General features: G+C 47.3%; 1 protein-coding gene across 4 annotated transcripts in view; it reads right to left on the bottom strand.

The window, feature by feature from the left end:
* PALM2AKAP2 (PALM2 and AKAP2 fusion) overlaps window positions 1-23,366 on the bottom strand; it is a 356,481-nt gene that overhangs the window by 249,273 nt on the left and 83,842 nt on the right. The gene's annotated exons all lie outside the window — the stretch shown is intronic.

Below are 23,366 nucleotides of genomic sequence, written 5' to 3'. Positions count from 1 at the left end.
AGATATCAACCTGGTGAAGCATCTTGGATGCAGGCCTGTTTTATATCTTGGATGCAGGCTGAAAATGTTTTGTTTAAGCAGGCATATGTAGGATGAAACTGCCAATGAAGGGCACATTCTTTTAAGTTTGTTTTAGCAGGAAGTTAGAGAACGAGAAAACAAGAAGATTCCTCCTGGATCAGACCAGTGATCCATCTCGTCTGGCACACTGTTTCACACAGTGGCCAACCAGTTGCTCTGGAAGGCTAGACAAACAGGGTATAGATGCCAAGGCCCTCCCCCTGCTGCTGTCTCCCAGCACTGGTATTCAGAGGTTTGCCACCTGTATATGGAGGTTCCCTTCAGTCAACATGGCTAGTAGCCATTAATGGCCCTCTCCTCCATAAATCTGCTTAACCCCTTTAAATCTATCTTTGCTTCTGGCCCTCACAACTTCCAGTGGCAGCCAATTCCAGAGATTAATTACTTGCTGAGTAAAGAAACACTTTATTTTGTCTGTCCTGAACCTAGTTCTCAACAATGTCTAGTATTATGGGAAAAGGAGAAAATCTTCCCCTATCTCCTTTTTCCACACTATCCATAATTTTTGTAAATCTCTATCATTGAAGAAAGCTGATAGGAAGAAAGTAGATATCTTTGAAATGTGGTGTTGGAGGAAAGTGTTAAGATACCGTGGACTGTCAAAAAAACAAATCAGTGGGTTATAGATCAAATCAAGCCTGAACTGACCCTAAAAGCTAAAATTACTAACTTGAGGCTATCGTACTTTGGTCACATTCTGAGAAGACAAAAATCAGTGGAAAAGACAGTCATGCTAGGAAAAGTTGAGGGCAGCAGGAAAAGAGGAAGACCCAACAAGAGATGAATTGACTCGATAAAGGAAGCCACAGCCCTCAATTTGTAAGATCTGAGCAAGGCTGTCAAAAATAGCACGTTTTGGAGGACATTGATTCATAGGGTCGCCATGAGTTGGAAGCGACTTGACAACACTTAACACATGCACTATCATCTCTCCCTTTAGCCATCTTTTTTCTAGACTTCAAAGTCCCACACTCTTTAGCCTTTCTTCATAGGAAAAGTGCTCCAACCCCTTAATAATCTTGGTTGGCCTCTTTAAGTTATACTTAGGGCCCAATCCTGAAGGGGGGGGGAGTTAGGCAGCGGCTGGGAGTGATGCAACCACGCCGCTGCCTCCGAGGGTTCCCAGCCGCTGTGGAGGGGAAAGGAGCAGTTTAAAATAAACAAACAAATAAATAATCCGGGGAAAATGACCCATTGAACAATGCAAGGCTGTGCCATCAAAAAATGTGGCACAGCCATGCTGCAGCTCAAGGTGGCGTTCCCGGGGCAAACAGGGTTAGGAAGCTGACCAAAGGCAGCTCCGCCCCTGGGAATGCCCCGGGAATGCCTCCCCCACGCTGGTACGGGTGTTCTCTTCTGGAATTTAGTTCCTGGAGTGGAAGCGCTGGTGGCAGGGGCTGGCAGAGCTCTGTGGGTCCTGGACGCTGGTGTGTTATCCCTCATGCTGGTGTAGGTGCCACTTTATTCTGTGATGATGATGAAGAAGAAGAGTTGGTTTTTATATGCCGACTTTCTCTGCCACTCAAGGGAGAATCAAACCGGCTTACAATCACCTTCTCTTCCCCTCCCCACAACAGATACCCTGTGAGGTAGGTGAGGCTGAGAGGGAATGACTTGCCCAAAGTCACCCAGCTGGCTTCGTGTGTAGGAGTGGGGAAACAATTCCAGTTCACCAGATTAGCCTCTGCCGCTCATGTGGAGGAGTGGGGAATCAAACCCGGTTCTCCAGATCAGACTCCACCACTCCAAACCATCATTCTTAACCACTACACCACGCTGGCACCTATACCGGTGTGGGGTCACTCTGGCTCCTAAGATTGCAGCCTTAATCTTTTGTTTGACTGTTTACATCATAGCTTTATAATTTGGATTTTAAGGTAGTTTTATTGTTCTAATTTGTATACCATCTCAGTTACTCCTAGGAACAGAGATATAACACCCATTTTTCATAAAGAAATAAACCTTTTCCTTTCAGCCTCTTTATATATTTTTAGTATGGACATATTTCAGAACGGCAGAGTTATTGCCAATTCTTTCTTTGTTCCATTGGGGCATCATTTTAGAATGCATCAGTTAACTTTGACATCAACATTAGAAGGGGGAGGAGGAAGCAGTACGGAAGAAACCCCCCCGAAAGAGATTAGAACAGAAAGCTTTCATTCACTCATGAATCAGTTCAATGGAACAACTCAAATGCACACAGCAGGAATCAAGTCCCCTGTGCACACCAACAAAGTGCACGGGAAAACATGCATACTCTGCCTGGTACATGGCCTTTCTTATAACCGAGGAAGATACCGCCCAAGTGGTCATGGGCCACAACTTGTCATGGGCCTGTCGACATTCTAGCCAATGGACTTAATTACGCCAAGGCTTGATGTAACAACATTTTAAAAGGGATTTACCAAGCTTATTTTCATTGGTTTAAGTGTTACAGAAAGATTATCATTAAATATTATTGTTGAATTTTAGTGATGGTGGTAGTAGTCCTTACCGGAGGGGTAGGGATTGGGTTGCTTTCCCAGGGGCGGAGTTGATGCCAGTCAGCTTCCAAACTGCTTCCAGCCTGGAAATGCCTCTTTTAAGGTGCTGCAGGCTTGCTTTCCCTTATGAGGAAAAAAACTTTTTCCCAATTTTTATATCCGAAAAAAAGCTTTTCCACTTCTGCGGTGGCTGGGAAGCCTCTGAGGAGGCCTCTCAGTTGCACTGTCCTGGCTGCTGCAGCTCACCCCCCAGAGTTACCAACTTCCAGGCACTAGCTGGAGATCTCTTGCTATTACAACTGATCTCCAGCCTATAGAGATCAGTGCACCTGGAGAAAATGGTCGCTTTGGCAATTGGACTCTATGGCATTGAACTCCCTCCCCAAACTCCGCCCTCCTCAGCTCTGCCCCAAAAACCTCCCGCCGGTGGCAAAGAGGGACCTGGCAGCCCTACCCCACTCCCCAGGAATGGGCTGTTTATCTAAGGCTAAATACAAAGCCAAACTGCAGGTTCTGCACACTTTGAGGTTATCATAGGATTCTGTTTAAAGAGAAATTTACAGTAAATAGGTTCCTCTTCAAGTGAAGCATCTGAAGGGTTTCAAGGGGACCCAGAAGAGTTTTAGATAAGACCAGCAGAATTTTCCAGGACAGTTTTGTGCATTTCAACCAAGCTCTAAAAAAAATAGTTACTACCTTTCCACAGAGAACTCTTAAGTCTTTCTCTTGAGATTGCACATGCCTTCTCTTGAGATTGAGTAGTTATTTAGGGGGCCTTTTTTTTTATCTTTTGGTAGCAGCTGTCACTTTTTGCATGGCAGTCTAGTGGTAGGCAGGGCCGTAGGCCAGCGTGAAGTCAGTGTGGCTGTGTGCCTAGCCCTAGGCGTGTTATGATTGGCAGGTGGCAATCATTTTAGTGTGTTTGTTTGAGGAGCGCATTTCCTAGTCTGGCTTGCAGAGGTCAGCGGAGCTGGCTTATGGAGTGTGTGGTTGCTTAAGGAGCCATTAATAATGAGTGTTAAGAGAAGACAGTGGTTTTCCTATTCTCCCCTTGATTGTGAGGAGGTAATCAGGGGTTGCAGTTTCATACTATTGCCTGCGGAGGGCTTCAAGAACCAGTGTTCAGGTCGTCACATCCAGCCAGGGAGTTTCCCCAAACTGTTTTTTTACTATGTAAAAAAACTGGCTGTTTTTTTACTATGGAGAGCGGGTGCTTATGCATACATGTTTCAGGCGCCTGGAACCTCTCCTCGCTCTTCAGAGAAAGCCTGAGAGAGGAGAGAAGCCCCAGACATAGATTTTAAAACGTGTTTTATGAGGGGTAAAATCTATCTCCTCCCCCCCAGCAGAAAAAAAAGAATTGTTTTGTGCCCTTTTTGTTATTTTTACAGTGCCTTGTAGCTAAGGCAGGCAGACAGCCCAGGCAGGCATGCTACACAGTGTGCTGTGTAGCCAGCAGTCCCTCCCCAACCCACCAAACGCAAGGGACCCCCCCTTCCCCCCTCCTTACACAAGCCCCTGCAGTCCCAAACCATATGCTTTTTAAAGTTCTGTCTCCTTGGGCACAGGGGTGCTTATGCAGCAGACCCTCTCCAACCCTCCAAAACGCAAGTTCCTTGCAGGAACGGTTGAGAATGTCTAGGTTTTATTTTTAAGGACACCCCGCCACAGGCACAGACAAAATCCAGCCAAAAGACCTTGTCGTCAACGACCATCTTCCTGCTTTTAGCAGCTAGGCAGACAGAGTTTTTTCAGAGGAGCTGACAAACTAGTTTTATCACTCAGGTGGCACACGGAGAGGGGGACGGGAGCTTTTTACAGAACAGATCACACAGCCACCAGCCCCGGTAGTGCAGAAAAGCTTCGTTTGAGCACACACACAGAGAGAGAGAGACAAACCAGTGTGAGAGGCTAGGCTGAGGGTTTATAACTGGCCCCAGGGTTGAGGGAGAGGGGTTGAGCATTCCCGGTTCCAGCAAGGATTTTAATCCATCCCTGCAGCCCCCCAAACTCTGACCTTATATTGCAAGGAATCATGGGTAGAAGGGAGTATCAGACACTTTCCTTCATTCTGTCGACTCACAGTAACCAGCCTTGAGTGACGAGCCCCCCCCCTCTTATCAACCCCTACAGCTAAACATGTGCTCTACAAGCAAGCCATCGGGGAGAGGGCAAAAACGCCACTGCTCTTTTTACAGAGTGGTGTCTGGATTGACACCCCCCCAACTCCTAGCTCCCCCTATCTTTATCAAACAGCACAGCCACTTCACTCTTCTAACAAGACACATGGAACGGAGACAGTCCCGCAGGACAGATAGCTTGATCCTATAGCAAGCCATTCAAAAAAGCACACTGTTAAAAACATGTTATTTTTTCTGGGGTCGGTGAAAAAAGCATTCTATTTTCTAAGGGGCTCGACTCTCAGACTCCTGCTTGCAGGGCTGACTTTCTAGATATATACACAGTTTTAAAAGCATGACATTTCTAAAGGTTGGAGAAAAAAAGCATTCTATTTCTTAAGGGGGTGGGGAGAGATAGGTGGAGAAACCTTCTATTTTCTGAGGGGGTGCTTGACTCTTGTTTTGATGACTGCCTGTGAAAGTAAAAATAAATAAACACAGAGCTTTTTTCCCCTCAAGCCTCATGTTGAAAAGAGAGGCTGGATGGTTAATTCTCACAAAAAAAACCACACAGACACCTGCCACCCAGCCCTGAGAGAAACCGAACCATGCCCGTTTTTTTGACCCCTCTTGTGTGTGTTTTTTTTTAAAAGCACCTAAAGCCGACCCTGTGGGGTGGGATCCCTGCACCAACTCATGGAGAGAGGCTGGCAGAGCACTGAGCTTTGGTGCAGAGGTCAGGGGCGGCACGCCGGGGCACCCTGCCAATTTTCGCAGGGTTTGGGGTCTGTTTTACCAACGACCACCGGGGGGCTATGTGTCAGTGGGGGGGGTAGCGAGTGACCTATCGCCGAATGCGCCCAGGGGAGGGGGGTGCCTGATGGGGTGGCTTCGGGCAGCTCGGAAATCGAAAACGCTTTCACCAAATATGTGCATCATAAAAACATGAGCGTGATTTACATAGTTCAGAACCTCTTCATGCAGGGGAAGTCGGCGCGCACTTTCAGTCTGAATGTCAAGTACATAGTTTTATTTTAAAAAACCCGAGATAAACAGCAAATAGCCACTCTGGCCCACCAGATGTACCCGGGGAAAGCTAACTTTTTCATGGAGGCCTTCGAGGATGCGACCGCCGAACCTTATGGCTACCTCATCATTGATCTGAACGCTACCACGCCTGAGGATTACAGGCTCAGAACCGGCTTTTTTCCACCCGCCCTCCTCGCCAGCTACATTCTTAAAAAATCAGAAAAGGGGGGTGCCAAAAGACGCTGACGGCCGCTCCCCTGTGCATTTTAAGAAAAGGCGGGCGGTGAAAACGAACGCGCTGTAACGTCTGCCTGCCTAAAGAGGAACGGGGACCTTTTGAAAGTGGTCTCCAGGTCTTCCGCCTGGCTCCTGACGACTTCATCAAGGCCATGGCAGAGATCGCCCTGAATGTCTTGAAAGGGATCATTCCATTGGCCCCACGTCAAAAAGCCGTGCTGAGGAAAAAGTGGGGGGTCATCAAGGCTCCGAGCAGTTTTAAAACGCCTCTGCGGCAAAAAAGGTGTCTGGTGAAACAGACAGGGGGCTTTATCAGCTCTCTCTTGGGTTTCGCGTTGCCTCTGATCACCGGGCTGTTAACGCGTAGCTGATGGTGCATGCAGAGAAAATGTACTTGGTCCCCAGTCCCCAGTTACAACGTTTAAGCATGTGGGGCCCCCGGGACGAAGAGAACATCCGAACCACCGTCGTGCATTCTCTGGACAGAGAGATGAAATCTGTTCTCGATAGGCAGGAACTGTCCAAGTGTGAAAAGGTGAGGCTCTACAGATCCCTGCTCCAGAAATATCTAGCACACATCAGAGCGGGAGAGGATGAAAAAACCAAACAGAACCTTTATTCCCCCCCCCCGGTCACCAGAGAGGCCTCCCAGCCCCGCGCCCAAGCAAAAAAAAAACTGACGGTGTGGCGGAGGAACTGTTGGAGGATCTCCCCGCCCGCTACAGAGCGGGGGCACCCGTCCTGCTGAAGAAACTGGGGCAGAACAGCGAGACGGGCTCCTGGGATCAGAAAGAAACTTTTGTTTATAAAAACAACCCATGGCCGGCACCAACATGTTTGACCTCATGAGGACCATTACCCAGAACTACGCCCCACCCACCACCAGCCTGCCAAGGGCCATGGATGTGTTTCTGCAAGCTCTGGCCGAGCTGAACGTGCCGACGACCATGGCCAGGAACTCGACCGTCAGGACAATGTTGGATTCTCTGAATAGGCCCCCTTCCACGGCTTCGAAGAAGGTCCCTCTCATATCTACTAAGAAACGACCGGTCCCCCTCTTTTCCCCTTCTAAAAAGAAAAATGGGAAAGATCGCCCTCCGTGGCTGACTGTTTAATAAAATCTTTTTTTTAAATCACCACGTTATCTCGGTCTCTTTGTTGAAAACACTCTCTCTCACACACACACAAGGGGTCGTTTTTAATTTTTTAAACACTTTTTAATTTTTTTTTATTATTATTAGAACCGATAAGAAACACAGGCCTGAACAGGCGCGTACGTGCTTTGTAAAGTTCTCCTCCTCCTGGGGGTTATTTTTTTCACAAAATTCACGACCAACCGGTTGTTTTGCAGGGGGTCGGAAGAATACATCTCCACCACAGAATCGAAAGGCTCTCCCCAGCAGTGCTGACAGAGGAAAAACAGGCAGCGGTGCCCGCACGTGGCGGACGTCAGGCTTTGGAGGCTGTTCTGCTGGAAGCGGATCTCCACGGATTTTCTTTTCAGAAAAGCCATGATGGTTCTAGGGAAGAGGGGGCTGGAGGGCGGGTTTCCATAAGACTCAAAAAATTCACCGCGTCAATGGTCGGGGAGGTGTACAGCCAGCCAGTGCTCGCTCGGTAGAGTGTGCGGGTGGGTGTTGACCACTAGAGAGACAGGCCTGCAGAGCAGTCTTTTAGCAGGCAGCCGATTGCAAGGAAAGACGCCCGCGAAGAATTTTCTCGTGTGAGGGCTGGCCAGCAAGGCCCGCGTCTGCTGAAGCATGTCCATGCTACATGTAGTCAAAGAGGACATTGCGGTTGTGGTTGATCTCCACCACGTTATCAAACACGCCGTACACAATCAGGTTGACCGTATGGGGCAGAGCGTCGCCGAAGCATATTTCAGCCCTGAGGTTCCCCGTCTTGATCAGAGAATAATGGTCGGAGCACTCCTGATCGGGCGTCAGGTCAAAGGCAAACAGTGTGTACCCCTAAGCGAACCCGTCCCTGTTTATCAGGAGAGGCCTGCCCTGCAGATGCTTCCCAGCCATCTGCACCAGGTTCATGTATTCTCTAATGCAGTTACTGTTCGGAATGTCAGGCTGGAGGGGCTTAGCGGGCACTTGCTCCCCGTCCATGTACAACGCTACAAAGTTAATGTTGTAATGTTTGAAGTTGAAAGGGTTTTTGTTGAAATCCCCGCTGAAAGCGTCTTTGTCCACCAGGCCCATCACTACCATCTTGGGTAGCTGGCCTAGGAAGAGGTTATCCTGGTTGCTCCCACGGATGCTGGCCGCAATGCTGAACACCTTGATGGCTACCCTGTCCATGGGGTATTTGGCCGTAGAGGACAGCAGGGCTTCGGCGTGGGCCAGCCTGATGCCTGGGGCCACTTCCACCTTTTTTACAGAGGAAGGCGAATAGTATCTGGAGCTTGTAGTGGTCGACTAGCCCGTGGCTAATGAGGCAGAAAGCATCCTTGCTGCGGGTCAGCTTGATTTTCGCGTCGACCCCGTTCAGGAGGAGTTTCTCCTGGAAAAAAAATGCCGGCTTGAAGGTTCCCCAGAAACTCAAGCTTCTTACTCTCGGCGGTCAGAGTGGCCCTCTGCTTAAAGCCTTTGTTGGGGCCGTCTAGAGCGGTGTTCTCGAGGTGCCCTGGGGTGTCTTTGTAAAACAGCCCCGGGGAAAACTGCGTTGCCAAGGTTTCACCGCTGTAGTTGAGCACCCCCTCGATGAAGGCCCTTTAAGGGTAGCAATTACTGCTCTGACTGACCAGCCGGTCCCCCATGGTCACATCACTGGCTGAAAATGGAGGTGATGGGGTAGTTCGCCAGTGACACGCAAGCATCTCGAGGGATGTTCGTCCCGTCTTCTAGGACGATTTTACAGCTGACGTACAGAAGGGTGTTATTCAAGTCCAGATAATCTTCCCCATGCCCAGTTATAAAAAACTCCACGGGCGACCCCGCCGTCAGAGCCGAGATGGGGGGGTACTTCGACGTACGTGCTTTTCTCGATGCATGTCTGGGTGGGGGTATCAGGAAGAGGTCGAGCTCCGACTTGGTGCACTCTTCGGAGCCGCAGTGGATGAAGGGCATGTTTTTTTGTTTATGTTATAAGACGTCGGCTAACTCACCGTGCAGAGGGTTCTTCGCACCCTTCTTCTTCTTCGCCCCTTTGTTCTTGCCGGCGCGCTTCCTCCCGGTCCTCTGCTTCTTAGCGGCTGGGCATACCCTTTTAAGAGGCGAAGGGGGGCCACTGTGCGTCCTTGAGGCTTTCCTTTTTAATCCACCCCTTCTTTGAAGGTACATCAACCCCGAGCCTTCCTGAGGCGCGATTTTATTCACAGCGGCCTGAGACACCCGGCCCACCATGTCTTGAGCGAAATGGCGTGCTGCCGTTTTCCAGTGCGGCTTGGCGAGCTCGAACCCCCTTCTAAAATGCGGCACAGCCATTCGAAAAAGGAGCTTAAAAATCCCCCCCATGCCATGACCGTACATCATGGGTGCCCCTTGAAAGCCAATCGGTCAAGCGAAACACCGGTCGCCTCCCGCTCTCGAACACGTCGTCTATAATAAAAATTTCATCGGTGAATGACTGCTCGTACCTCTTCTCGAAAAATCCCTTTGTTTTAGAAACCCTGACGTGGTCTCCCTTCTCAAACATGTGCTTGGCAGGGTTCGGCCAACCCCCAGAGTCTGCGCCGTACACGGTTCACCACACGGCCAGAGATTTGGAGGGGGCGATGTCCGCAGGGCGGGACCGTATAGTTCTGTGGAAACTCCCGTTTTAGCTTTTAAGCAGCTCGGGAAGGACGTCTTTGTACTTGAAAGTATTGCGGGCTGTGAAATACCTCCACATTTTGCCCTTTAAGGTTCTGATAAACCTCTCCACCACTGCGGCCTTCACCTCATTGTTGGTGACAAAGTGGCGAACCCCGTGCTGTTTTAACACAGAGGCGACGTGTTTATTTAGAAACTCTTTCCCCCTGTCGGTCTGTAGTTTTTTAGGAATGTGCCCTTCAGCAAATATGCTTTGAAAAGCCCTCGCTTTTGGACTGGCTTGTCTTTCAGAGGCACTCCCCAACCGTATTTCAAAAGGATGTCGACCATCGTTAAAATGTACTTGTACCCCCCGTTGTACTTGGAATATTTCTGCATGTCCACCAGGTCGCTCTACCATTGCTCGTCGAAATCCCCCACAATCACCCTGTTTCTTTCAAAATGCACCCTGGCAGGCTTGTACAGGACGTAAGAACCCTGATCCGAGAGCCAGGCTTCGGCCCGTTTTCTACCCTGGACATACCCCTTCTTAGAAGCCGCCCTGAAAAGCGCTTCGGCCCGCCCGAAGCTCCCCTCTTCACCGGGCTGGTAATAAATTCGTTTCAGGATAGCCTCCTGCTGAGTCATAAAGAGACAGTCTTTTGCGGTCACAATGAAAAATTGTTTTTATTAGACAGCTTATATACAGACACGTGAGAGTTTTTCCCCCCACCACCCCTACTTGTCATTTTATTTCTCAGCTCCTTCCCCCGCCTTCGTCTTCTTCCGCAGCGCCACCTCTCACGTTTGATTTTATGAGATCAAACAGCTGTCTCCTTGATCTCAAACACGTCCACATCTTTCATGCATTTGTCAGCCTCATCCGCCTCTCCGGAATTCAACTGTTGAAACAGATGGGTTAAAGTGCAGCAGTGACAGCATTCGGGGTTCAGATTTTCGTAGACTCTTTTAGCCAGGCAGCCATAATGAACGAGGGTTGACCTCACCTGGATTAGAAAAACAGAAAAAATCACCGTTAAGCATCTGTGTCACCGAAATGACAGGGGCTCTTTTGCTCTACTAACCCCGGGGAATAATTCCTGGACGCAGGAACGCCGTTCTGCTTCCCCCTTTGGGGAGGCGTCGTTCTTAGGGTGTTCGGGTGTCCTGAGGGCGGTGGTTCTACCACCTGTCCTTCCTCCTCCTCGTCCGCTGTAAGGTGACCCGAATCTGAAGATTCCTCCTCGCTAAATGACACACTGTCATCCTCCGACACCTGTGCGCTATTCCATCTCACTTCATCCTCTGACTCTTCGGAGCTCAAGGAGAAAGCCACACCTTGTCCAGGCGGACAGGCTTTCGGAGCTTCTCTTTCTGAGATCATGGCAGACTCCATTTTAGCCATTTCAACTGTCGCACCCTGTCAGAAAGAAAAAAATTCAAAACACACGCCACATCTGCTTTTTTCCAATGTCCCCCTTTAGGTACAACCTATACTTATCCGGGGTAAATCCATCGCCTCATCAACCTCTTTTCTCAAACAGCTGAAGTTCTGGTGATACTCAATCTCATAACACCTCCTGGTGGGCGATTTCGACCATTACAGAAAAAAACGCTCCACGGAATCTCTTTCTCCTTCAGCTGTAAGACAGAAAAAAAAGCCACCCTTTAATTTTCTCCCCTCCATTGCAGGACATCTGGTTCTTCCTCGGTAACATCATTCCCTCTGTACTTGCCTCCTCTACGAAGGCGGCCACGCAGCTAGGTTGTTTTACAGCCGCAGGTTCCTTATAATCGGGGACATCGTTGACCGTTGAACGGGGCAATGGCGCGTCCATTTCTTCATAAATCGGCTCCTCTTCCACCTTAGCCAGTGCCCCCGGTTCGTTCATTTCTTCATAAATCGACTCCTCTTCCACCTTAGCCTGTGCACCCTTCAGCGCTGGGTTTTTACGGGAATGCATTTCTAAATAAATATTGTTTTTATCCTCCATAGTACAATGAATAATGCAGAAGCACTCGAGCATACCGTGGAAAGAAGACCGCCTCACCCTCCCTTTTTAAGCCCGTTCGCCGGGCCTCCCACCCCCTCTGCGGCTCGGGCCGCACCCTTCTCTGTCTCCTCTGAAAAAACTCTGTCTGCCTAGCTGCTAAAAGCAGGAATTAGCAGTTGTTAATGACAAAGTCTTTTGGCTGGATTTTGTCTGTGCCTGTGACGGGGTGTCCTTAAAAATAAAACCTAGACATTCTCAACCGTTCCTGCAAGGAACTTGCGTTTTGGAGGGTTGGAGAGGGTCTGCTGCATAAGCACCCCTGTGCCCAAGGAGACAGAACTTTAAAAAGCATATGGTTTGGGACTGCAGGGGCTTGTGTAAGGAGGGGGGAAGGGGGGGTCCCTTGCGTTTGGTGGGTTGGGGAGGGACTGCTGGCTACACAGCACACTGTGTAGCATGCCTGCCTGGGCTGTCTGCCTGCCTTAGCTACGAGGCATTGTAAAAATAACGAAAAGGGCACAAAACAGTTTTTTTTCTGCTGTGGGGGAGGAGATAGGAACACTGGTTCTTGAAGCCCTCCGCAGGCAATAGTATCAAACTGCGACCCCTGATTACCTCCTCACAATCAAGGGGAGAATAGGAAAACCACTGTCTTCTCTTACACTCATTATTAATGGCTCCTTAAGCAACCACACTCTCCATAAGCCAGCTCCGCTGACCTCCGCAGGCCAGACTAGAAAATGGGCTCCTCAAACAAACACTAAAATGATTGCCACCTGCCAATCATAACACGCCCAGGGCTAGGCACACAGCCACACTGACTCCACGCTGGCCTACAACCCTGCCTACGGCCCTGCCTATGGGACTGCCATGCAAAAAGTGACAGCTGCCACCAAAAGATAAAAAAGGAGGCCTAAATAACTACTGATTGCATTCCCATCGCAAAGATACTATACAGCACGCAAAGTGCAACAGTTTGTACCAGGGGAGCATGATTCTTCCTCTAGCCAATGTATCTGCTACAGTGGAAAGTAGGCACTTTCACACATGCCGAATAATGCACTTTCAAGCCACTTTCAATGCACTTTAACGATTGTTAGCAAGTGGATTTTGCCATTTCATGCAGTAAAATCCAGCTTCAAAGTGCATTGACAGTGAATTGGAAGGGCATTATTTGGCATGTGTGAAAATGCTCAGTGCCACATAAAGTCAAAGGGTCCTGCTGGATACTCCCTAAGACATCATTAGTGCTAAGTGGCATAATGGACACACAGAGATGGTTGAAAACAGCAGGATTCCTGCAACAGAAGTATTTATCTCAAGGACAGACATCTGGAGCTACCACAGCTCAGTATCAAGGGATGCTTAGTGATCCTGGTTCTTCCATCCTCCACAATTGGCGCCAGGAAGTTTTGTTTAGGGGAGGGTACCATCTTGTGGAGTGGTTTCCAGCCAGTTTCACACACCAGCTGCTGTTGTTTACAGAATATCTGGCAGAATCAGCGCTGAGACCCTAAACTGGCTCTTATTTTCCCTTGGCAAAGCAAGGAACCAATGAGCAGATTCTAGCAATGAGAATCCTCCTGGCATTAGAAAGTGACTGCATGACCCAAACGGCCAAGAAAAACAACAACAGTTAGTTTTGCTGATGGCAGACTGAAGTTCAGGGCCCTTGCTTAGATTTGCTGTTATGTGTACTCCGAGATACAGTGCAAAATGTGGGTGTTTTCTCTTATGGAGTAAACAGTGCATTGATGCTATGAAGCCAAGGGCACATATTAGATTAAGGAGAACTACACATGGCCCCCTCCTTCTCTCCCTGCCAGGCACTGAGACAGCAAAATGTCAGGCCTATTCAAAGTACCCTGATAGGAAGGATTCCTACAAACCTTCTATTAAATGCCAAGGTTTCCCGCCCCCCCTCATTAAAAAAGCAGGGTGTCACTGGATACCAGCATTAGCTCTTCAGCAAACATCGAACACTCAAGGCAGACTACACCAGGATTCTACATTATGTCCTGAAGCTTCTTCCTTTTCCCACCAAGTCTGACAAAGAGTTCTGGAAAACTTGAAAGCTTGCTCACCGTTATGTGTCATTATATTGGTCCTAATAAAAGATATTATGCCAACTGGGTTCTGGGTTTTATGCCCCACCCCCAATCATCTCATATTAGGTAGCATCATGTCTTGTTTTGTGAAGAGTTGACTAAGTTCAGCTCCTAGGCCAGTGATGGCGAACCTTTTAGAGACCGAGTGCCCAAACTGCAACCCAAAACCCACTTATTTATCACCGAGTGCCAATGCGGCAATTTAACCTGAATACTGAGGTTTTAGTTTAGTAAAAACAACTCATACATTAACATCTTTTGCCTTAAAGGAAAAACACAATAACAGATCTTTCAATGATACAAACAACTTTTTAAAATGCCACTATGTTTTGTATACATGTAGCTGCCTTATACTGAATCAGACCCTCGGTCCATCAAAGTCAGTATTGTCTGCTCAGACAGGCAGCAGCTCTCCAGGGTCTTGGGTAGAGGTCTTTCACATCACCTAATTGCCCAGTCCCTTGAACTGGAGATGCCAGGGATTGAACCTGGGGCCTTCTGCATGCCAAGTAGATGCTCTACCGCTGAGCCACGGCCCCTCCCCTCCTGGACACGCAGCCGCGCCCAGCTGTTTGATGTTTTCAGAGCCGTGGGTGGGAAGGATTACCCCCTCCCCGCCCATCAAAGATGAACATCCCGCGGCGGCACAGACGATATGCCCCAGCGGCTGGGCATTGCGCCTCTCCTGGGCGGGAGAACCACAGCAGGATTGGGCCCCGGCAGGCAGCAGCCTCAGCACCCTGTGGTGTGGGGGGGTGGCGGCAGCTGCGAGCTTGCTGCTCATGGGGGGGTCTCCCTCCCTCCTTCCCCCTGACCTTGCTTTGCCTTGCAGTGCAGGGCCGGCGCCGGCTTCCCAGTCTGTCTGGGCTCTGTGGCCAGAGCGCCAGGAAGGCGTGGCAAAGGCCTCCCTCCTGCAGAGCGGCGGCCGCCACTTGCCCGCCCGAGACCCCCAGCCGCTTTCCCAGCCCTGGAAAGGGCCCGAACCTCAGCCGAGCGCGGGCCGAGCGCAAGGGCCAGGGGGCCAGGCAAGGCAAGCGGCCAATGGTGCAGACCCTGGGGCAACACCCCCGCCCTCGCTCCAGTCCAGCCGACGGGCCCGCCCCTCCCCATGCCACTGCAGGGCGAGCTGGCAGCCTGGGGCCTGGCGTGCTCCTTGGCCCGCTGGCGGCGCCTCCACAGCGCCTGGCCCGGCCTGCGGAGGGAGGCGTCGGAGAGGACGCCCCCTCCGAAGGGAGCGCAGTGCAGCCGCCATGCAGAAAGGCTCCGGCTGCCACAAGCGGAGGAGCGCCCCGCCCACCCCGTCCACGGTACCGCCAGTGCTGCTCCCGGGGGCCCCGGCCTTCTGCCCCTCGCCGCCCAGCCCCGCGGCCCCCGACGGCAGCGCCGCCCCGACAGAGGCGATCCCGCTGGCGGCCCTGCCAGAGTATAACCCGAGCTACCCCTGGGCCTGGCTGTGTGTGGGCCCCTCACCCAGCGTGGCCCTGGAGGCGCGGTGGGGAACAGCAGCAGAGTGAGGGCGGGCGGGGGCAGAGCTGGAGAGGCAAGCGGCGCCGACAAACAGCTGAGCTGCGGCCGACCCTTTCCCCTTCCGCCCCGCCAGCGCTCGTCCAATGCCCAGCTGGCCGGCGGGCCACTCAGAAGCTGGCGGTGCATGTCTTCGACTCCCCCTCGCTCGTCCTCCTGTCTCCCAGCCATTTGTGGGGAGGTCCCTCGCTGTGCTCCTCTCTCGTGCCGGCCGCAGCTCAACTGAGAGAGAGGGAGAGAGCTGCGTGCCGGCAGAGAGGGCTACGCGTGCCGGAAATGGCACGCGTACCATAGGTTCGCCAACACGGTCCTAGGCCAATGACAATTGGCCATCAAATAATTTACTTCAATGGGCTTAAAACAGTGTCACGGACCTATTATGCAAAGACGTTTTTCCACAGTCACCCCTACCGACTGCTTCGGAGTTTCCTTTTGATCATGCATGCCTTTTCCAACAGTCAGAGGTCGCCTCGCTCTCCCCACCTGTCTTGCTCATGTTTTCTGGATGCTGTTTTAGCCAGAATCTGGAAAATGCAGACAAAACACGTGAGGCGACCTCTGACGGGCAGAGAGCGAGGCGACCTCTGACAGGCGGAAAAGGCATGCATAAACAAAAGGAAGCCCTGAAGCAGTTGGCGGGGGTGACTACGGGGAAACGTCCCTGCATAAAAGGCCACTGTTAGTGGTAAGTGAAGCTTCTTTGAATCCACATCAATTTTGCACATTTATTAACATGAGCTAGATGATATCATAAATGACCTGTGTGTAAAGAGCCGTCAAGTTGCAGCTCACTTACGGCAACCCCCATAGGGCTTTCAAGGCAAGAGACATTCAGAAGTGATCTGCCATTGCATGCCTCTGCACAGTAACCCTAGACTTCCTTGGTGGTCTCCAATCCAAGTACTAACCAGGGCTGACCATACTTAGCTTCTGCAATCTGACAAGATCAGGCTAACCTGGGCTGTTCAGGTCATAGGCAGGTCTTACCTAACAAAAACAGCTTTACCTAATGTGAAAATATCCTGATCAATTTCCAGAGGAACATGATTCTCCAGACAACGTATCCACTACTGTGGAAACTGCAACATAGGCACCTTTTGGATACTCCCCAAGACATCAATCGTGCTACGTGATATAATGTACATATAAAGATGGCTGAAACTGCAGTATCTCTGCACCAGCAGTACTTCTGTCAAGGAAAGACAGCCCACCTGTAACCACACACCTTGAAAAACCATTCTAATATGACCTCAGGCCTGTATGATTACATCGTTTTTGCTTCAATATTCCATTTTATAAGGAAAGTGTTTTAACAAACATATACAAACGATGTTTGCAACCCATCTTTTCCTACCTGGGGGAATATCAAAACAAGGTTATATTCATACTGACCTAGGGTTACCAGCTCCCCCCTCCCAAATGGCGGGAGGTTTTAGGGGGCGGGGGTGAAGTGGCTGCGTGTGTGCACAGGCATGCGCACGCGATGACAACACTTCTGGTTTTACTTCCGGAAGCGCCCCATCGCCATGGCCAAGTTAAAGCTCAATCCCTCACATTTTGGGGGTGCAAAAGCAGCCCCAGCAATGCGGCGCTTCTGGAAGTAAAACCGGAAGTGCAGTCATTGCGTGCACGCAGCTGCGACTCCAAAGCACCTGGGTGGATTGCCCACCAATACCACCCACTTGGCACCCTATATTGACCAGGACAGCAAACTAGTAAGCTTGTTATCATCTCTACTCTTACCAATGCAACAATGCAGCCTGAACAGGATTTATGAACCAACGCACCGGGAGGACATCAGCAGGAGGCTGTTAAGGGCCACACTGCCGCCGTGGTCCGGGGGGCGGCGGTGGAAGTGCCCCCTGCTGCCGTCTATGTCAGTTTGCACAGGGCAAGTGGCATGGATGCCGGCGTAGGGGTCACACTGCCTCCTATGACCATTTCCTTCAGAAATGGACTGTAAGATCCAGAAAGTTTGAGAACAACTTGCTCTTAAAGGAAAATCTATTAGTAATACAATCCTAAGCAAACTTATAACTTTTAAAATTCATTGAAGTCAATGGCCTTAGAAGGATGTAGTTATGCTTGGACTTCCACATGGCAGGTTTCCCTGCAGTTTCCCTGCCCCAGGGAATATTTCATAGGGAAATCTCACCCAGTAAGTCTTCTATGGTACTTGCAGTTTTAAAAGTGCCCTCATGTGATGAACTCAAGATGTCACCATGGGAAAGGTAACATTAATCTTTTTGGTACCTCAGCTTGGCATTTAGGAACAAGAGAGCTGCACCAATCCATAGCAAAAATAAGAGGAAAAGATCTAAAGGAGCTTTAGAAGACTGGTATTATTTATAGAAAGTGACCTGATTCATTCCAAACTTTCTAGCTAATTTTCCAGGTTTTTTTTTTTTAATTGCAGCTCTTTCCAACGAAGAATTTTTTTTTCAGTTTCTGTCTCAGCCAAGTTCTAAAAATAAAACCAGCCTTCAGTAAAAGAGAAAAGAAAAACAACTTTGGATAATTTCCTTTTATTCCTCCTATATTCCAAATCTGCCACATGGAAAAACAGTCATAAGAATGAATAACTATCAATAATGCCCAAGTAGCAATGCCCCCCCGGCCCTAAACTCAGCTAAATTTAAATTCAAAACTGGCAATATCTTATGCAAACTCTGTTCATCTCCATGGCTATCATGCAAAAGAAAATGCCCAGTGTTTTGAGCTCTTAGGTACTCAGAAGTAAAGTTCTGCATGGGCTCAGGTGTACAAGTTTAGCTGCATCACAGCCCCAAAATGTGAGCTTCGTCAGGTATGGAAATCATAAAATAGCTTAAGGAATAACAGAACTGATTACCTACAAGGCTTGCCCTATTCATCCTGGCCTGTTTTTAGCACATAGATGTAGTATGATTACTCTGATAGCTTTTTAAGCTAGCTTAATTCATTCATTCACTAAACACACACATATTTATTGCCACCTGCCATTAAGACAAAGGTCTTTTATGCATGGCTGTTTCACTCACCGTCACCCCTCTGACGACTTCGGGTGTTTGTTTGGATTATGCATGCCGTTTCAGACTGGCAGAGGTTGCCTCACTCTCTCCCTGTGTTTCCCCACATTTTGCCTGCGTTTTGAGGGACCTGTTTTATCTTGGATTTTTTTAATATAAATTTTTATTAATTTTTATAACATAAAACATAAAACAAAAACAAAAAAACATACAAACAAATACAATTATAAGTAATACAAAAATATAACAAAAGACAATACAAAAGAGTATTTAATACTTATTAATACATTCATAATTACCAAGTTTTTAAGACCAAAAAGATACCCCTTCAGCCCTCCACCCACCGTAAAAATGTGACCCATCACCCGACTTCTGAAGAAGTGTCTTAACAGTTTCAATAGTATCTATCAACAATAAAATATAAAAATCTTAAAACTAGTTTCTATAACTCACTAATTAAAGTAGTAAAATCCATTTTTGCCAGTTTATCCCAATATGTGATGGCCTTTGCCCATGTTTTTTTAAATTCTTCCATATCCTTTCCGTGTAGGAATTCGGTTAGTTTGGCCATCCTCAGATACATCCATAATTTCTCTCTCCAGTCACAAATTGAAGGTTTATTCACTTGCTTCCAAACTTTAGCTATCACAATTCTTGCAGCAGCAAAACTATATTGACAAATAACCCTATCATTGTTACACTTATTGTTTTGTGGGATTCCTAAGAAACAAAATGCAGGTTTTCTTTTTACTCTACCGTTAATCAAATTATTAGTTTCCCTAATAACTTTCCCCAAAAAATTCTTAATTTTTTTACATACCCACCATGCATGCATAAAAGTGCCTCTTTCTGTTCCACATTTCCAGCATAAATCCATATCTCCTTTTTTCATTTTAGATATCAACACAGGTGTTATATACCATCTATAGAACATTTTGTATAAAATTTCTCTGATTTCATTAGTTATTGTAAATTTAAATTCTCTCTTCCATAAATTTTCCCATGTTTCCAAATCAATATTAAATCCTAACTCCTTCATCCACTTCACCATTACTGGTTTAATTCTTTCTTGTTCTAAATTAGTTTCAATTAATAATTTATATATTCTTCCTATCAATCCTTTATTTCCCTTTAGTAATATTTTTTTCCAGTTTGGATTTATTTTTATTAAATCCAAGCTGATTATCCTTATTAAATATATCTATCAGTTTATAATGCAAAAACCAATCCTTAATATTAAGTTCTTCTCTACTCCTTAAAACCCATTTCCCTTCTTTACATTCAATAATTTCTCTATAAACCCCCATTTCTAAATTTAAATGTATCCCTCTCTTCATATACGCTTCCACTGGATTAATCCATCCCGGGGTCTTATTTTCCAAAATCTTTCTATATTTTTTCCAAATTTGAAATAACCCAATTCTAATAATATGAATATTAAAATCTTTATTTACTTTCTTCTTATCATACCATAAATATGCATGCCATCCAAAATGTAAGTTAAAACCTTCCAATTCTAATAATTTAATATTCTCTAACAAAATCCAGGTTTTTAACCAAACGAAACAGGATGCCTCATAATACATTCTTAAATCAGGTAATCCTAAACCTCCTGTTTCCTTTAATTCAATTAAATTATTATATGCTATTCTGTGTCTTTCCTTTCCCCACAGGAAATTTACAATATCTCTTTTCCAAATTTTAAATATTTTAACCCCTTTTATGATTGGTAGATTTTGAAATAAAAAAAGCATTTTGGCCTTTCGGAACTCATCAGGGTCAAGCCTGGTAGCAACCACTGGACAACTTGCTACCATGTGACTTGCATGACTCACCCAAACCTGGCTGCTTGCTACTGTTGAGCCACACCATGATTTACCCTTTTTCTTCTTTGTTGACCTATCTAGCCTTGGATCCATCACTCCATTAAAATCTCCCATCCAAATCATTTTTTCTTTAGCATATTCAGCTAGTATCAATATCAAATTATTATAAAACATTTTTTGATTAATATTAGGTGCATAGATACCAACTAACACAATTTTTTGGAAACCACTCACAATTTCTACCAACAGGATCCTCCCATCCTTATCTTGATTATTTTAGGTTATCTTAGGTTATTAGGTTAAACCTTATCTTAGGTTCTAATGTTAAAGGGATATACATAGCTATACCATTTATTTTTTTCTTGTCATTACATGATGTAAATAATTTACCCAATTTTGTTTGCTCCAACCTTATAACATCCTTTGTTAAAATACGAGTTTCCTGTAAACAAAAAAACATTAGCTTTTGATTTTTGTAGGTGATAAAATATTTTCTTCCTCTTATTAGGAGAATTCAGACCATTAACATTCCAAGACATTATTTGTAGCATTTTAGCGTTCAATCAAACCCCATATTTATTTAATTTTTTCCAGATCTAATCTCACCCCGTTTTATCTTGGATTTGAAAACACAGGCAAAACACAGGGAAATGCAGGGGGAGAGAGAGGCGATCTCTGATGGTCGGAAACGGCATGCATAATCTAAACAAAGACCCAAAGTTATTGGAGGGGTGACGGCGAGTGAAACAGCCATGCATAAAAGACCAAAGCCATGTTATACAATGCACAGTTTAAAAGTGAATATAACACTATAGCTAGTATTTTCTGTCTCCCTCTTATAGGGATTTAGCCATGGCAGATCAAACCCACTTGCTCATTACTCTGAGTTTTGCTTGGGCTTTATTATGCTCAGAGATTCAGGCAAGGTTAAAATGGACTATACACTAATAACCCACAACTTTGAACAGAGACGTCAATTTAATTCTCAACATGGCCCTAACTGTGGATACTATAGTATGGAGACTGGGACCATGAACAGTGATCTTTCTGCAAACCTGAAAAAAGCCCAAGGTTTGCAGGAAAATGTGAAATCTAATTAATCAAATAAGTAATTAATGGGGATTAACCCACCAATAATAAAAGTAGTGCCTGTAGCTTTAAGAAATGAATACTCTCCCAGTTGCCATTTTGAGGATTGTTAGGCACCTATAATAGTATTGCCAGCCTTCAAGCCTTCGTTTCTGTCTATAAAAGGCAAGGGGAAGGTGCAAGGTTCTTTCCAGCTCTGTTTTGGCCTTTCGGAGAGAACTCATCAGGGCCAAGCCTGGTAGCAACCACTGGACAACTTGCTACCATGTGACTTGCATGACTCACCCAAACCTGGCTGCTTGCTATTGTTGAGCCACACCATGAAAGCCAGTGTAGGCTAGTGATTAGAACGGTGGACTAGGATCTGGAAGACCCGTTTTTTGATTCCCCACACTGCCATGGAAACTAGGGTTGCCAGCTCTGGGTTGAGAAATACCTGGAGATTTTGAGGGTGGAGCCTAGGGTTGCCAGGTCTCTCTTCTCAACCGGCAGGAGATTTTGGGGGCAGAGCCTGAAGAGGGCGGGGTTTGGGGAGGGGAGGGACTTCAATGCCATAGAGTTCAATTGCCAAAGCGGCCATTTTTCTCCAGGTGATCTAATCTCTATTGGCTGGAGATCAGTTGAATTAGCAGATCTCCTGCTACTACCTGGCAGTTGGCAATCCTAGTGGAGCCTGAGGAAGGTGGGGTTTGGGAATGGGAGAGGTTTCAATGGGGCATAATGCCAGAGAGCCAGCCTTCCAAAGCGGCCGTTTTCTCCAGGTGAATGGATCTCTGTCGCCTGGAGATCAGTTGTAATCCCAGGAGATCTCCAGCTACCACCGAGAGGTTGGCAACCCTAATGGAAACTCACTGGGTGACCTTGGGCAAGTCACACATTCTCAGCCTATGTTGTGACAATAAAATGGAAGACGGAAGAATGATGTAAGCTGCTTTTGGTCCCCACTAGGGAGAAAGGCAGGGTATAAATGAAGTAAATAAATAATAAAAATAGCTGAAGATGGGGGAAAAGATAAAACGTAGGTTGGTGGGTGGGTGGGAAGCAGAGAAAGCAGCAGGGAAAGATGAGGCTATGGGGGCTGCCAGGAGGATAAAAAGAGGAAATAGTGGGGACAGTGATACAGAGGAAACTGAGGTTTTCCTTGCAAATCCTTGCAGGTCCCCCAGCACTTAACCAGGACTGGCAGCTGGAACCACACAACTCAGCCAAAGTTTTCCTGGGAAGAGGTTGCCGGGGAAGAAAGGAGGGGAAGTTAAAGAAAGCATGACAAGTAAAGGTAGGCTGGCTGGTGGGTGGGAAGACAAGAAGGAAGAGGAAAAAGAGGAGAACCTATGGGGACGTTCAGGAAATGGAAAGAGGAAACAGAGGGGGAGGGGGAAATGAGATGCCCCCGCCATTCCTTACGAGCTTTGTAGCTTTTCCATTTGTAGCTTTTCTAATTTTGAGGATAAGAAGTGGTTAATTTTTTTTGCTAATTATATTCATTGTTTAAAAATACAAATCTGGGCCATTCGCCTTCTTTTGAATGCATATTTTAGGTCAGCGGGAGGAGGCAACTGCTGAACACTTCAAGCTATTTTGGGATGTGCATTTCGCCTGCTACTCGTTTATTCCAGGCTCTGTACCATAGCTAGTGGCAGGAAGCATCGGTGATGAATCACTGATGCAAACTAGAGTTCTCTGTAATAAACAGCTACAGAGCGGTGATGTGCCACTGAAATCAGAGGCACCGATTAAAGCACTAGATAAATAACCTAGCTCATTAGGGAGAAGGATTCTGCTTTCCCCCCTTCATGTCTTCATAACATGCAAACATACCACAAGAGTTGTTATGGGACACACACACTCACCATACCACCTGTTCTCCTTAGCCCCTGTGGGTTTGGCTTCACTATCATTTAATCCAGACTATCCAACATCCTCAAATTCATCACTATCTCCTCACAATTCCCTGTTAGGTTCTTGTAGGTTATCCAGGCTGTGTGACCGTGGTCTTGGTATTTTCTTTCTTGTGCTATAACTAGGGTTGCCAACCTCCAGGTACTAGCTGGAGATCTCCTGCTATTACTACTGATCTCCAGCCAAACGAGATCAGTTCACCAAATCTTGGTGGGCTTCCCTGAAAGA

The sequence above is a fragment of the Euleptes europaea genome, chromosome 4 (assembly GCF_029931775.1).
Source record: "Euleptes europaea isolate rEulEur1 chromosome 4, rEulEur1.hap1, whole genome shotgun sequence".
Classification (NCBI taxonomy): Eukaryota; Metazoa; Chordata; class Lepidosauria; order Squamata; family Sphaerodactylidae; genus Euleptes; species Euleptes europaea.
This window is presented reverse-complemented; position numbering and strand designations above follow the sequence as displayed.